We start from the raw sequence: 15,142 nt of genomic DNA, 5'->3' as shown, positions 1-15,142 counted from the left end.
CTCTGCCTCCTCTCTGCAGCTGCACAGGGGAGACCAAAAACAACAAAGGGTTCATGGGCTGAGATAAGGACAGGGAGAGAGATCCCTCACCAGATACCATCACAGGCAAAATGGGCTCTAATTAGAGATATTAATTGACTTTATCACTAACAAAACAGAGCAGGAGAACGAGAAGCAAAATAAGATCTTGAAAACACCTTCCCCCCACCCCTCCCTCCTTCCCAGCTCTGCCTCCTGCCCCAGTGGTGCAAGGAGACAGGGATGGGGGTTATGGGCAGTTCCTCACCCGTGGCTTCTCCTGCTGCTCAGGGAGGGGAGTCCTTCCCCTGCTGCACGTGGGGTCCCTCCCACAGGACACAGTTCCCAGGAACTTCAACTTCTCCAGTGTGAGTCCATCCCACAGGACACAGTTCCCCAGGAACTTCAGCTTCTCCAGTGTGAGTCCCTCCCAATTGGAGACAGTTCTCCAGGAACTTCTCCAACATGAGTCCATCCCATGGGACACAGTTCTCCAGGAACTTCAGCTTCTCCAGTGTGAGTCCACCCCACAGGAGACAGCTCCCCAGGAACTTCAGTGTGAGTCCATCACAGGCTCCTCCAGGATTCTCCTGCTCCAGCCTGGGCTCCTACATGGGCTGCAGGTGGATCTCTGCATCCCTGTGGATCTTCTTCCATGAGCTGTGGGTGGATCTCTGCCTTCCCCATGTCCTCCATGAGCTGCAGATGGATCTCCATGGACTGCAGGTGGATCCCCACGGGCTGTGGGTGCATCTCTGGCCCCTCCATGGGCTGCAGGTGGATCCCCATGGGCTGTGGGTGCATCTCTGGCTCCTCCATGGGCTGCAGGTGGATCCCCACGGGCTGTGGGTGCATCTCTGGCCCCTCCATGGGCTGCAGGTGGATCCCCACAGGCTGTGGGTGCATCTCTGGCTCCTCCATGGGCTGCAGGTGGATCCCCACAGGCTGTGGGTGCATCTCTGGCCCCTCCATGGGCTGCAGGTGGATCCCCACAGACTGTGGGTGCATCTCTGGCCCCTCCATGGGCTGCAGATGGATCCCCACAGGCTGTGGGTGCATCTCTGGCTCCTCCATGGGCTGCAGGTGGATCCCCACAGGCTGTGGGTGCATCTCTGGCCCCTCCATGGGCTGCAGGTGGATCCCCACAGGCTGTGGGTGCATCTCTGGCTCCTCCATGGGCTGCAGGGCACAGCTGCCTCCCCTCAGGCTGCAGAGGGATCCCAGCTCTGGTGCCTGGAGCACTCCTGCCCCTTCCTCCCTGCCCTTGAGCTGCTCCTCTCCCACGTTCTCACCCCACTCTTCTCTGGCCACAGCTGTGCAGTTCCCTTCTCTCCCTTCCCAGATCTGTTGTCCCAGAGGTGCTCCCACCATTGCTGAGTGACCAGCCCTGGCCAGCAGCACGTCCTTCTCTGGAGCTGCCAGGGCTGGCTCTGCTGGACACAGAGGAACCTCCCAGCAGCTGCTCACAGGAGCCACCCTGGAGCTCCACCCTGCCAAAGCTTGGCCATGCAAACCCAATAAATCCAGCACAGAAAAGCCTGAGAAACTCAAGACCAATTCCTCATGAGTGCAGTACTGGGGAAAGAACCAGTACCATTACCTGTCACTGGGCTTTTCAAATGACAATGACAAAGCTGTGTGGAACAAATTTTTAAGGTGGAATTTCTAAAAACCTCTGCATTGAGCCAACTGGCTCTGCATTGAGCCAATTTTTCTTCCATAAAGTTAAGCATTTTATTGCCAACTGCTAAAAGAAGAGAGCAACACTGCAGGCAGAGGCTGTAGAATAATGTTGTAAAAGCTGCTACCAGGTGTGTTCTGTGGCAAAGCCCCACAGTGCTGCCTTCCTCTGCAGCTCTGGAGGGTCACAAACATGCACAGAATGCCTTCTGAATTTGCCATGGATATCCTGGATGCTCTGCTGCTTGTCAGAGATACTCCACTGCCATCTGGCAAGAAGTCTGAGGTTTTTAAATCAGTATTTACTTCAAGATCTGATGGAGACAAAATTAAACAAAAAATGTTGCTTAGTAAGATTTATTTGTATTCTTCTAAGCAAGGGTATATATTTTCCTTTAGTGGGGAGAGATTGATAGAAAGGATTTCTTTGGCAAGTTTTTTTCCCACTAGAAGAGATTATTTTCCTTAATTTGTGACTGACTTAAAGGGCAGAGGTTGCAGATACTTTAATTTCAGCTTGCTGATTACTTCTTTCTTATGCAGATTGTGAGGATTAGAAGAAATCATAGAAATCATTTTGTGAAAATTAGATTTCAAATAATACTAATGAGACAAGCTTTTTAATAGCTGCAAAAATTTTGTCAGTTATTCTCTAAATAGCACATTTGCTTTAATTATATCTCACACTGCAGTGCTTCAGTCACCATTAAATAGAAATGGGAATGCAATAGATGACAGTAGATGTTCCAGAGTTCTTCAAGGTGGAGGAATCCATGGAAAGATGAGGAGCTTTGTCTCACATGAGAGCAAACATGGCTTCACTTGGAGAAAGAAAATAATAAACATGGAAGGAATAGGGGCACACTCTCCTCCAGGCTCCAGGAGAGGAAGAGATGGACAGGACAAGAAGGAGCAGCCTGGAACTGCAGCATGGAAAGTGCAGGTGGCCATCAGACAGTGCCTCTGCTCTGCAAAGAGCTGCAGGGCTGCAGGAGACTGGCAGATGAGACTGGAGAGTCTCTGTGCTCCCACCACAGAATCCACTTTCTTCCATCAGCAAACCTACCAGTGTGCCTGCAGCAACAGCTGGCAAAAAGACTGGCAAGAAGACCCCACAGATATCACAATTCTGACTGCTTTTATGGGGGAAAAGGGTCCAACAGAGTCCCTGCAGTAAGAGAAAAGCTACTGATGTATGGCAAGACCCAGAGACAGGAAGATTGGAAATCCTCCTCACCTGTTCTCATGCTACTGTACTTTGGATTTCTGCAGGGTGTGGTTTGGGTTACAGTCTTTCAAAGAAAGGCTTCCTGAATGTCTGATAAACCCTTCACAAAGGCTTTTCCTATAAACTTAGTTATGACTTCAGAATTCAATCATGGCATGGAAGTTAAATAGGATGGCTCCCTGTGAAAGCTGCAACAGGCACACTTTTAATGTGCAGTGCCCTTGCTGCCTTTGTCACTGCAAACAATTAATTGTTTTCCTGTAATTTCTGGATTGTCTTCCCCTGTCACCTCTATTTCATTCACTTTTGGGTACACACATGTACCATATCCATGGGTATATCTATATTTATGCATCTTTACACACATGTATTTACATCCAGGGGTAGCAGGGTTCATAGGTGCCCATGATATTTGTTTGCCTACACCCCCACATCTTTTGAACCAGCTGCCCAGGGCAGACTGGTCAAGCAACCCTGACTGTAAAGTATAAAGTCTCTAAATGAAATATTTCTGTAATATTAAGTGAAAATTAATAGCCTGATAGAACACCTCCAGTAAAGCAAAGGCTACAGGGTGAGCTCATGTTTACCAAGTCCCAGAAAATAATTTAGGATAAATGCCTGTAACCATGGAAAACCTTCAGCTGGATGCCAATGAACTCAACCATGAGATAAAATCCCCTAGAAACCAAGCTTTGGTGGTTCTGCTGCTCACTGTAGTACTTGTTTCATTGTCTACTTCACAATATTTAATATTTTTTCTACTTACTAAATGACATGATTTGTCTTTTTCTGGCTGTCTCTCTAGGACCTGACTTGTTTTTTTCAAAATTTGCTCATCTTTCCCTACACATGCGTAGGGGAAAAGAACTTTAATAAGGAAAGGATATGTTTTCTCTTGAGTGCCATAAAGCCAAAGATTGCTTAAATTTCCTGCTGATCAGACTAAAGCAGTGCTCTTCCAAGAGGGCAGCAGTCCTAAAGGCCAGCTGAAGACTTTAGAGTGCCTTTTCTACACAATGCCTGAACATCCCCCACTCCACAGTCATGCTTTCCAGCCTGAGCAGGGAAAGGTTATTGAGCTTTGGCACAAAAGTGAGTCTTGTAATAAAAATCCATTTGTGTAACAAGTGAGACAACGGTAGGTTCTCAAAATACACAATTTTACCTTTTCTTGATATGGTTTTAGTTAATTTTCAGCTTTTGAAATAATTATAAGGGTGTCAAACTAGATATTGGAGCTTATTTTGCAAGTAGTTCTACTGAAGTCAGGGCACTTGCAGGGAATAATTTATTCAGTTCAGCCAGATCAGATCCTGATCAGGCCTCTACTGAAAACAGACTGTAGACTCTGAAGCTGCTGAATTTCATGCATTCAAAGTATCAGGGTCAGAAAAGTGTGCATTGCTATTCACTGTTGTTGATACAATAAGTGAATGCAGCAAAGTTCCTGAAAGTTTAGACAGGGTAATTTTAAGTTAAACATTTTTTTTTTTTTTGCTTAGATATTGAAAAGAAGCAGCTAAAAAAAAAAAGGCATGTGACATATGGCATTTTTTTCTGTCATTTAAAAAAAAGTGAGAATTTACATTTATTTGCATACATATGTATCATATTGTATTTCTTTAATAATCATGTACAACTTAATTTATTTTCTAAACACTTTTGAGAAGCCAAAAGCAGTCAAATAGTCAGGAAAAACACCTGGAGGATGAGCTTTACTAGTTGGAGGATTAAGGCAGAGTTGAATTGCTCCCTTTGTGAAATAACAGCCTTGGTTCTCTGAAAACACAGATTGCTGTTTGCTGCTAATGGGTGCCTTGTGTAGCATTACAGCAAATTGCTTTCCTTGATGGCATAAACTGAATACACAGCAAACATGAGCACTTAGTTAAAATGTTAGCACAGCCAGAGTTGCTAAATGAAAATAACTGTTTTCCACAGCAAGGCCCTGGATGATCAGAAGTGAAGGATTTCTGCTTTAGGGGACTTGTGTCATCCAAACCAAGAAAAGCAACCCCAGGTTTTCTCTGGCCCTGCTGATTGCACAGGGGTTCTGCAGGAGAGCAAAGGCCAGAGGCTGGAGGAGCTGAACCTTTGGCCACATCAGCGTGGTCCCAGTGGAAGCCCAGGCAGCTCCCAGCTTTGTCTGAGCTTGGCTTTCCAGGTTTTTATAACTGGCTTCTTCACAAGGATAAATCTCTAGATGCTGTTAATACAGTTTTTGTCATCTTTTTCAAATAAAAAAGTCCTGAGGTCACCAAAAAAACCCAAAAAAACCCTGTTTTGCTCACTGTGTCTCTCAAAATAAACAAATATAAGCAAGGCATTGCATGAAAACCACATAACAGCTTCTCAGATCTCAGATTTTATTTATAAAGTGTGTGACAGAACTTGGTACCTGTCCTACTGCAAATAATTTAAATAAAAAGAGACTCAGAACATATTTGGAATCTTCCAGTGAAGAATTGAACACATTTTGGCACCTTGGGATGGGTTCAATAAGACCCAAATATCTCACCTCACCCTGCAAATTTGTTTCCTAATGGAATTGACACAGATCACAATTATTTCATAGAATAAATCAGTATCACAACAGAGCAACAATTTATCCAATAATCTGGGCTTGCAATTTATTGCAAATATTTGCAGTCCTCTGCCTTGATGGCCAGCAATAGAACAACCAAGAGTTCTCAGTCCATCCACTCTGGATAGAGTTTTACAGCCAAGTGTGTTCACAGCCTCACACCCAGCAGCCAGTTTCCCCTTAAATAAGTCATTTTCTCAAATATTAGGTCAAGGCTAAAGCATTTGAGGGACATGTTTTGTTTACTTTTCTGGATTCCACTTGGACTTGAGGACCAAAATATGAAAATATTTCTTTCAATTGATCTCACTTTGTTAAAAGGTTAGAATTTATCCTTCTTCCCCGACCACTCCATAGGTTTTGGTAATGAAACTATTAAACCATTACTATCCTATCCTTCCCTGCCAGCTGCCTCAGCAGTAATTAATCTCCACTGAATGAGGAGCATAAAGGTGATTTTATCACCATTTCCCCCCTGCATTATAATGATTATATAGCAAAAAGAAAAAAAAAAGCACCAGAGAACATCTTTTGGTAGGAGAAGATTTCATGTGAGAATTTCTATATCCAGTTCAATGTCAGGTCTCCTTATCTGGCAGTATTTAGAGAGCAAAAGAAATGAATCTTGGCTCCTGTAGTTCCCTGTAAAGTGTGAGGTTGTAACTTTTAGAAGTTACTTGGAGCCACAGAAGAATTTGCAGCATCTACTCTGGAGATAAATGCTTTAACTTAGTGATATTTGGTTTTTTAAGAGCACTTATATGTGTAGTGCAATAAGTACATTTTTTCTATACTATTACCTTCAGCATAGAAAACTTTCCTCAAAAGTTTCCTCATACTGCAAAGGCTTATTGCCAAAAAACTCCTTTTGTCACAAATCTATAAACACAAACATGATGACAGCCAGCAAAGCCCAGTTTTTGTCTTGTGCAAATCAAATCTACTTTCCCAAACAGCAGAATGCTCTCAGCCAACACACAATCACTAATGGTCCTGCTGGCAGAATGACATTGTCTGCAGTGTTATTTTATAAACATTTCCAGCTTCTATTTGCAGCCAGAGTCAATCTTCTGAATCCCATCCCAGTGGAGCTTTCAAACAACTCCAGCACTAATTTCTAATACATTGAATGGTACAATATTCATCAGTTGTAATTGAATAGTTCACATCGAAAATCAGACAGCATTTTCATTCAATAACTAATTTTAAAGAGTTTCAAACAGTGGATGGCACCTCTGCCAGTTACAAACCCATTCAGCAAGCCTTGATTTTGTCAGCAAAACAGACAAGTGTGCACAGAACAGAGCAAAATCCTAAAATCTGTTATATTTGGGGTTTTTGTCATGGGTGTAGTGCAGCCCTGGACACAGAAAAAGGTATCACAAAGGAAAAAAGCCTTGTTGGCCAATTTGATGCCAGGAACTGTTCCCATGCCATTGTCTGCCCACATATATTTACACTGAAGAACTGCTGAACCAAAACTTTTTTCATTGAAAGATTGGAGTTAAAAGGCATCAGTGAAAAATTAAATATTTTTATTTACTTCTGCAGAAGACATTAAAAACTATCTCTTAGAAATATGCGATAAATACTTTTTCCCAGACAGATTTACTACAAAACCAGTTTTGGGATTTTGTGTCCAGACATAAGAGAGGAAAACGAAATGGAGATGCACAGAATCAAGGCGCCATCGAGTGGTGAATCTTGAACTCACACTGCCCTCTTCCCTCTAACCAAAAATAGTCATTATTGTCATATCTCTGTGGAAAATTGAATAACATCCTTGTAAATTATTTTCAAGAACAGAACTGTTAAGATAATTTTTTTACTCATAATCCATCATAACTTTCCAAGTACTTTTGCTTTGGGGAGATGAAATTCCAACAACACACTGGCTACATGTTGTTAAAACTCCTCAATTTTAATTTGGAAGGCCATATAAGAAATAATCCATCTCCATTTTCGATGGAAGAATTGCTAAAGAATATAAAAGTGTGTGTGGGTGATGGTTGTTATCACTGCTTGGAGGGAGGGGGAAGCTGACTGTATTACAGAATGGCAAGAACTGCAGCATAAGAGTTGAACCAGAAACCTCTAGCATTAAAAGTCTAAATTGTTTTAGTCTAAACTGAGATTCTGTACTGATCCTCACTCATCAACAGATTTTATACTTCAGCTTTGGGAATGAATTTCTCCAGATCTGAATGCTGCAAACCCTATGTCAGGTTCTATGAATGTAATATACTGAGCAAGGATTGAAAAAGAGGTATTGAAAGCTAAAAGAATTCATTGCTATAGTCTGAGTTTAGAAAACCAAACAATGGGCAGAGATTGTTGAGATAACTTGAAGTCTTCAGACTACACAAAGAAGGTACACACCACACACTAATATTGTTGAATTTTTAAAGTATGACTGTATTTCTGAAAAAATTAATGATTCAGGTTCTACTAGAAATGGAAAAACAAAAAATACTAGTGCTTGTATAAGACTTGTACATATAAATATATTGTTACATTTGCCTCTGGCAGTGTGTTATTTATGTGTGATTATTGTAAAAGAGCAAGGATAAAATTTAATATAGCTTTCATCACAGCCTGCTCTCCTACATAAACAATTTGTTACTGGGTTATTGTGAAGAAAAATCTTCCGATACAAAGACACACATTCAGTGCTGCAGAAATGCCACAGAATCCTGTGTGCTGCTGGTTTTCTGAACACAATGCAAACTCATAAACCATGCAACTATGCAGCTCCAATCATAAATACAGAGGGCTTTGACCTCCATATTACACTGCTGTAAACTAATTTAAAAATAATAATAGATTTTAAAAAAAGTTCCAAACCTGCTGACAAAGCCACCTTCCATTTGACAGGCATATCTGGAGAGAATAGTGTTGGATTATGGCCACATTTGGGGTTTCTAGAAGGTTCTTCTGACACCCTGTGTGAATTCCCAAGGGTTTGGTTTTCTGTGCCTAGCACACCACAAGGCTGAGCTGCATTTGAGCCCATGGGGAAACAACTGCTATCAAATGATAAAGAGAAAAGACTTTGTGCCTTGGGATCTTAGTGACAACAGTGACATCTGTGCTCTAAACCCTTTCCTGTGTTTGCTGATGAAATGCACACGTGGAAGGAATTGTCTGATATCACTGCACTGCCACAAAAGCTGTTTTCCCATCACTGCTGTTCCTTTGAGGCTGTTGGACAGGATATTGAGATCCTCGGATTCTGGATTGTTCTGGACATTGTACAGACGTTGCTGTAGGAGCTGAAGCTTCACCTCTGCATCTGGAAAATGCAAACCTGCCAGATCAAGAAAAAACAACCTAATTCCTTCCTTCACAAGCTACAGTCAATTATCAAAGTCTGGCCATGAACCTTTCACGTTGACTCAGTGTCCATAGTGCTGCTCTTAAATTTCCTTTTATTACCACTTTGTATCTAGATAAAAAATAACTCTATGTCAATTTTGTGTAACTTTAATAGAAAACAAACACAGTGTTCTCAGTTTTCCAGGGTGCTGGCAACCCATGATATTCAATAAACAATTTTTGCAAGCTTATGGAAAATCTGATGCTGAATCATTTCCCAAGAATGCTCCAACTCTGTAGTCAGCAGCAATAAGTTAAAAATATATAATAGCAAATAAAAATGGAAATCACAGAATCTCTCTGTCCTGAAATCAATGTCAATACAGAAATTTTTAAGTAGCTACTGGACTGATACTCCTCAGACAAGAAGAAATCATTTTAGGATTTCTAGTTCATGTTATCTCAAGACTATATTCAGGGCAAACTAAACTGCTCACTGAATCAGATCTTAGGAACAGTTTGGCAGGTTTGAAGATGAGCAGAGAAAATGGAATAAGTTTATCTGAATCCTCAAAACTCAGTAAGAGAACATTAGCACCAACATTCCACTATAGTGGAAGGCATTGAAAATCTGATAAAGAAAGAAATTACAAGCTCCAAACTTGGAATACCTGGGAGGATATAAACTGCTGCCTTCCAAAGCACTTCTGTGGTTTAAGGCTTGCCCTATTGCCACCAATCTTAATGGAAATGGAATCATGCCAGAATTGGAAGTGTGGCCTCCAGGAAATAAAACAAGAAGCAAGTGTTAATAAATCAGGAGCACTAACGGGTCAATCAGGGTGGTTCTTGCTAAGTGATTACATGAATGACATAAAGATAGCACTTATCTAATGAATCAAATGGGCCCAAAGAAGCTGTAGCACAAGAGGTCAAGAACTGGAGTCTTTATATTATGTACAACACTTTGGTCTCTCTCACTGACAACCTTTTTTTTCTCAGAGTTATCTGTTTAAAGACATCTCTCCTTGTTATTAGCATTATCACATACTACAGTGCTACCACAATTAATACTTTAGATTTTCTCTTTAAATTAAATCCATATCAGATGTTGCTGAAATTATGCTGATTATCCTGTCGCTGATTTTAAAGAAGGTGGTATTTGTGCTCACTTAAAAACCCTTAAAAATAGTAAACCTTTCTACTGAAATTTGAAAACAGTCTGAAATAGTTGTCTTGTTGAGATGAAGACACCCAGTACAAAAAATCCAAACCCATGTGGGTGAGGTTTGGCAGAATTGTGAGTTGAAAAGGTAGGTCTGTAATGAAAGTGTCAGGCAATACTATTTTAGATGACACAAAATACAAAACTTCCAGTCTCTCCTTTACTGATTGCAGTAGCTCATTCCCCTGCACGTGCCACATACATGATTGCATTGGAAGGAACAACCATTTTTGGAAACAATCATTTTATGCACCATCAGGCTGCTACAGGCAGGCTGCAGGTTTTGGGGGGGATGGGGTTATGCTTTTTCTAATCTGAGCTCTAGCCTTTTGACAGTTTTTATTTCTTTACTGGCATTTAAATTCCTCATTATTCTAGTCAGGTGAATGGTTGGTGTGTGGGTCAGGATTGTATCCAAGGCTGTGATGTTTCCTAGAGAGTTAGAGACAGGCTGGGCAGCTCAGACTAAAGGAGACAAAGTGCATTCCACACCACTGGCTGTCCCTGAGCCACCACAGAGTGAAATGCTGTCCTAACAAGGGAGGCTTTAATTCAGATTTACAGCAGGGTTTGTCTCCCAGCTCTGCCTCCCACACGTTAATAACACCTTTCCTTTAAACCCACCACGTTCCATCAATCTTCACTGGCTGCCAAGTGAAGGCTGCAACCAGTTTGCTTCAGTTCACTGCACTGCAAGTATTAACTCCTGGCAATCAGCAGCACAGCACATTAATTCCACATGAAAGAAACACTTCCCAATCCTGGAGAGCTGACCTGAAGAGGTGAGTCCTCTGTTTCTCCTAAAAGCAAGGGCCTTATGAGAACAGTAGAGCCCTTCAGGTTCCAGGGTAGCTCACACAGGGAATTGGTAATCACCAACAGCAGCTCAGCCAAGCCCGAGGCCCTGGGGAGCTGAGCTCCAGGGGAAATGCAGAGATCCCAGGAGGTGCCACAGAACCCTGGGAGGAGAACCAGCAGTGCCTGGAGAAAGAATTTGTGTCCTGGGTACATCAATCAGGGCAAAGAAACTCTGGACCCCAGCACTGAGCTGCCTACTGCAGCAAGCAGCAGCACACATATTTATTGCATATAAATATTACATCTAATACATATGCATTACATTCTATTTATTACATCTATTATTATATTAATAATAAATTACATTTATTATTTATTTTTAGGTATGGCTCTACCTGACAGCGCTGTAGAGGTGAATAGGAATTTTCACACATATGGCATGTGCCACATAGATATGACTCTTTTTTTGCAGATCTCTAGTCTTTACTTGAAAGAAAAAGCAAGTGGACTGGTCTGGTATTTTATTGTTAAAACAGCAGTTAAAATTCATTTGGTACACTAAAAATAAACAATCAGTGCTTGTGATTGGTATCCCAAACTGTTTTCATCTTTTTCTCTGAAATAATGATACTGTACCTTTTTTTATAAACCTTAAAATGCTATATCCTACTTCCAAAAAAAACATTTTTATTGCCAAAAAGTCACCAATAATATTATAGCCAAAGTAATTAAGCTGAAATCTCAGAAAAGTAAGGTTGAGTGGATTGGCTTTCCTGAGAGACAATTATTTGGGTAATAAAAAATGCTTTTTAATGCTTTGCACTGAGAACTTTCAAGAGATTTAAAAGTAGCTTTGCACCTTCAGGAAATGTGTCCTGCAACACCCTATTAGCAGTTCCTCTGTTATACACTTGTAAACAGACCTATATCCACACTTACACAATGTGTTCCTAACAAAAAGGCAGTTGTGGAATGGCCAGTCCCACTGCACTGAAAATGTCCTGTACAGCTTTATTCTGGTTTTTCAAGGAAGCCAGGCTTCCTAACAAAAAGGCAGTTGTAGAATGGCCAGTCCCACTGCACTGAAAATGTCCTGTACAGCTTTATTCTGGTTTTTCAAGGAAGCCAGGCCTGTGGTTGCATTCTTCTCATCTGCAGCCATCTCATCATTTCCCTGCATTTCCTCTCCTCTCCCCTTTCCCTATGGCCTGTAAGATATCTGATAGATACAGGAGATAGGCAAACTCAGGTTTGTGCCCTTCCTCCAGAGTAAAGAAAATATCAGATTTCTTCCAGGCCTGGGAGGAAAGAGCCCAGCCCAGCCCAGGTGTGCTGCTCCAGGTAAGCTGCAGCAGGTGCCACTGCAGAGCCAGGCAGGCAGAGGTGAGGCAGGGGCACTGGGGAACTTCAGGGCCAAGCCCACAAGGAACAGAGCTCTGCAATAAAACAGTTTTGGGGTTTTTTACCTGAAAAATATCTTTCAGTAAACAAGCATAGGAATAGCTGTTGAGTTACACAAAAAACCTGAAGCAGAGATTGTGTTCTCCTGTAATCCCTGCACTGAAAGGCTTCTCAGGGACACAGCACAGTTCCAGGTGTTTTGTAGCAGCCCCTGGTGAAACAGTGGTCAGCACAGCACACAGGGGAAAGCACAGGAAAGGCAAACCAATACAAAGTATATTCCCTCTGTAAACCTATTTAATTTCCACAATGGATCATGGTTTGGACTCAGAACTCATACCCAGCTGGTAAACTTGCCTCTTACGGCTTGTGAGGGATATTTCTTATTTTGAATTTAATTGCTTTTTTTTCATTTCTTCTTTCCTCCTGTAAGGTCAGTCTTGGCTTATACTCTATGCTGTTTCTCTCCTCCTTAGCTTTTCTATTACTACAAGTTCCCAGGAGAAGCTAATAGCAAAATAATTTCTTCCTTTCTCTGCTGTTATTTTCTTGACTAACAAGCTCTACTCCTTCATCTTTCCCTTACCTTGCTGACCATCTCTAATTGCCCTGTAATAGTCTCATCTCTCTCTGGACAGGACTTCATTGAATTTTTCAAGGAAAAACACACAGTGTGTGCTGTATAGCCCCCACCACCTACATTCTCTATTATGGTCACTTTCCTCTACATTCTCTATTGTGGTCACTTTCCTCTACATCTCTTCTTTCAGTGTTCCACCTCAACCTAAAAATCCTGAACTACACTCAAAATTTACACATTTTACTCTAATTGTTCCTTTTAGGCAGGGTTATCCAGATTCTGTACTTAAACATTTTAAGTGTCATTCATTACACTGTAGAATCATCACTGTGATGAATTCAAAGTGGAAAGCAAGACTTAAAGGAAGCTGAAAGTCTAAATTCATCCATAGCAGTTGACAATATTGTGCCCCTTTTCTTGATTCTTTTCTCACTTTTCATCAGACTTGTGGGTTTTTTTAAAGATTTAATTATCTGTCTTTTCTCCCTCAAAGTGAAAATGACAAGAATTGCAGTAACTGTTTTGTCTCTGTGGCTTTTGTTTGTTTATATCCTTCAGACTGTAAACACTCCAGGCCAGTGTAATCCTTCTTGCAGTGTTGTGGGATGGAGTACACAGGGCTCCTAATCCCCAGATGAACACTTGTATCAAAAAGAGAATTTTCTTAAACTGGATCCCAATAAATATAAAGATCCTCTGTGTTATTCCTCTCCTTTATACAACAAAATGTGGGAGATGCAATTTTTAGAGATACAACTTCAGTCTGGGAGTGGGGGTAGGAGAAATTCCCTCAGGAGTGGTTCCTCATGCTCTGGTGCTTCCCAAACCCTCACATTCCCCATGTTTCTGCTAGATGCTGTTTGGAGCTGCATCAATTTTAGCTGGCACAATGATTGAGAAAAGTGTCCCATTGCCTGTCTCGGGGTGTGCAGCACTGGCCAGGCTCAGTGCTTGCCTTTAGGGACGATGGGCATGCCGGGCTCCCTGGCAGGGACCCCGGAGCGCTGTCACCAGGCTCCTGTCCCCTGGCAGTGCCACCATGGCCGCGCTGAGGGGACAGCGCTGGGAGGACAGCACCGGGCAAGGCCAGACCGCGCTGAGGGGACAGCGCCGGGCACAGCCAGACCGCGCTGAGGGGACAGCGCTGAGGGGACAGCGCCGGGCACAGCCAGACTGCACTGAGGGGACAGCACCGGGCACGGCCAGACTGCACTGAGGGGACAGCGCTGAGGGGACAGCACCGGGCACAGCCAGACTGCATTGAGGGGACAGCACCGGGCACGGCCAGACCGCACTGAGGGGACAGCACCGGGCATAGCCAGACTGCACTGAGGGGACAGCGCTGAGGGGACAGCGCCGGGCACAGCCAGACTGCACTGAGGGGACAGCGCTGAGGGGACAGCGCCGGGCACAGCCAGACTGCACTGAGGGGACAGCACCGGGCACAGCCAGACCGCACTGAGGGGACAGCCCCGGGCACAGCCACACCGCACTGAGGGGACAGCGCTGAGGGGACAGCACCGGGCACAGCCAGACTGCACTGAGGGGACAGCGCTGAGGGGACAGCGCCGGGCACAGCCAGACTGCACTGAGGGGACAGCACCGGGCACAGCCAGACCGCACTGAGGGGACAGCCCCGGGCACAGCCACACCGCACTGAGGGGACAGCGCTGAGGGGACAGCGCTGGGGGGACAGCACCGGGCACTCCTGGAGATCGTCACCACACCTCCTCACTGAGGGGTCCAGGGTCACAGCGGGGACACTGAGGGGACACAGTTTGGGGCATCACAGTACAGAAAAAGACATTCAGCTACTTGGGAGTGTCCAAAGGAGGCCACGAGCAGGTGAAGGCGGGGATGCCGTATGAGCGGTTTGGGACACTTGGTCTGTTCAGCCTGCAGGAGACTCGGGGAGAGCTCACAGCAATCTCCAGCATCCTCGTGAGGGGAAGCGAGGGGCCGGTAGGGACCTCTGCTCTGTGGTGACAACGACAGGACCTGAGGGAACGGCAGAGCGCCGGGTCAGGAGACACTGAGGATGTTCTCAGGAAGGTTGGACACTGAACAGGCTCCGCAGGGCGGTGAGCACAGCACCGAGCCTGACAGGGTTCAGGGGTTTGGTAAGCGCTCTCAGACACACGGAGCGCCGCTCGGGGTGCGGTACCAGGGCCCGGGGCTGGGTTCCACGGTCCCGGCGGGTCCCGTCGCAGCCGGTGCCTCCCCAGCCCCGAGCCGGCCCCGCCCCTGAGGCAGCTCGCGCCGACTACAACTCCCACCCTGCCCCGCGCCGCCGACTACACGTCCCGGCAT

The sequence above is a fragment of the Agelaius phoeniceus genome, chromosome 10, assembly GCF_051311805.1.
Source record: "Agelaius phoeniceus isolate bAgePho1 chromosome 10, bAgePho1.hap1, whole genome shotgun sequence".
Lineage (NCBI taxonomy): Eukaryota > Metazoa > Chordata > Aves > Passeriformes > Icteridae > Agelaius > Agelaius phoeniceus.
The sequence above is the reverse complement of the archived record's forward strand: the minus strand, read 5'-3'. Positions refer to the sequence as shown.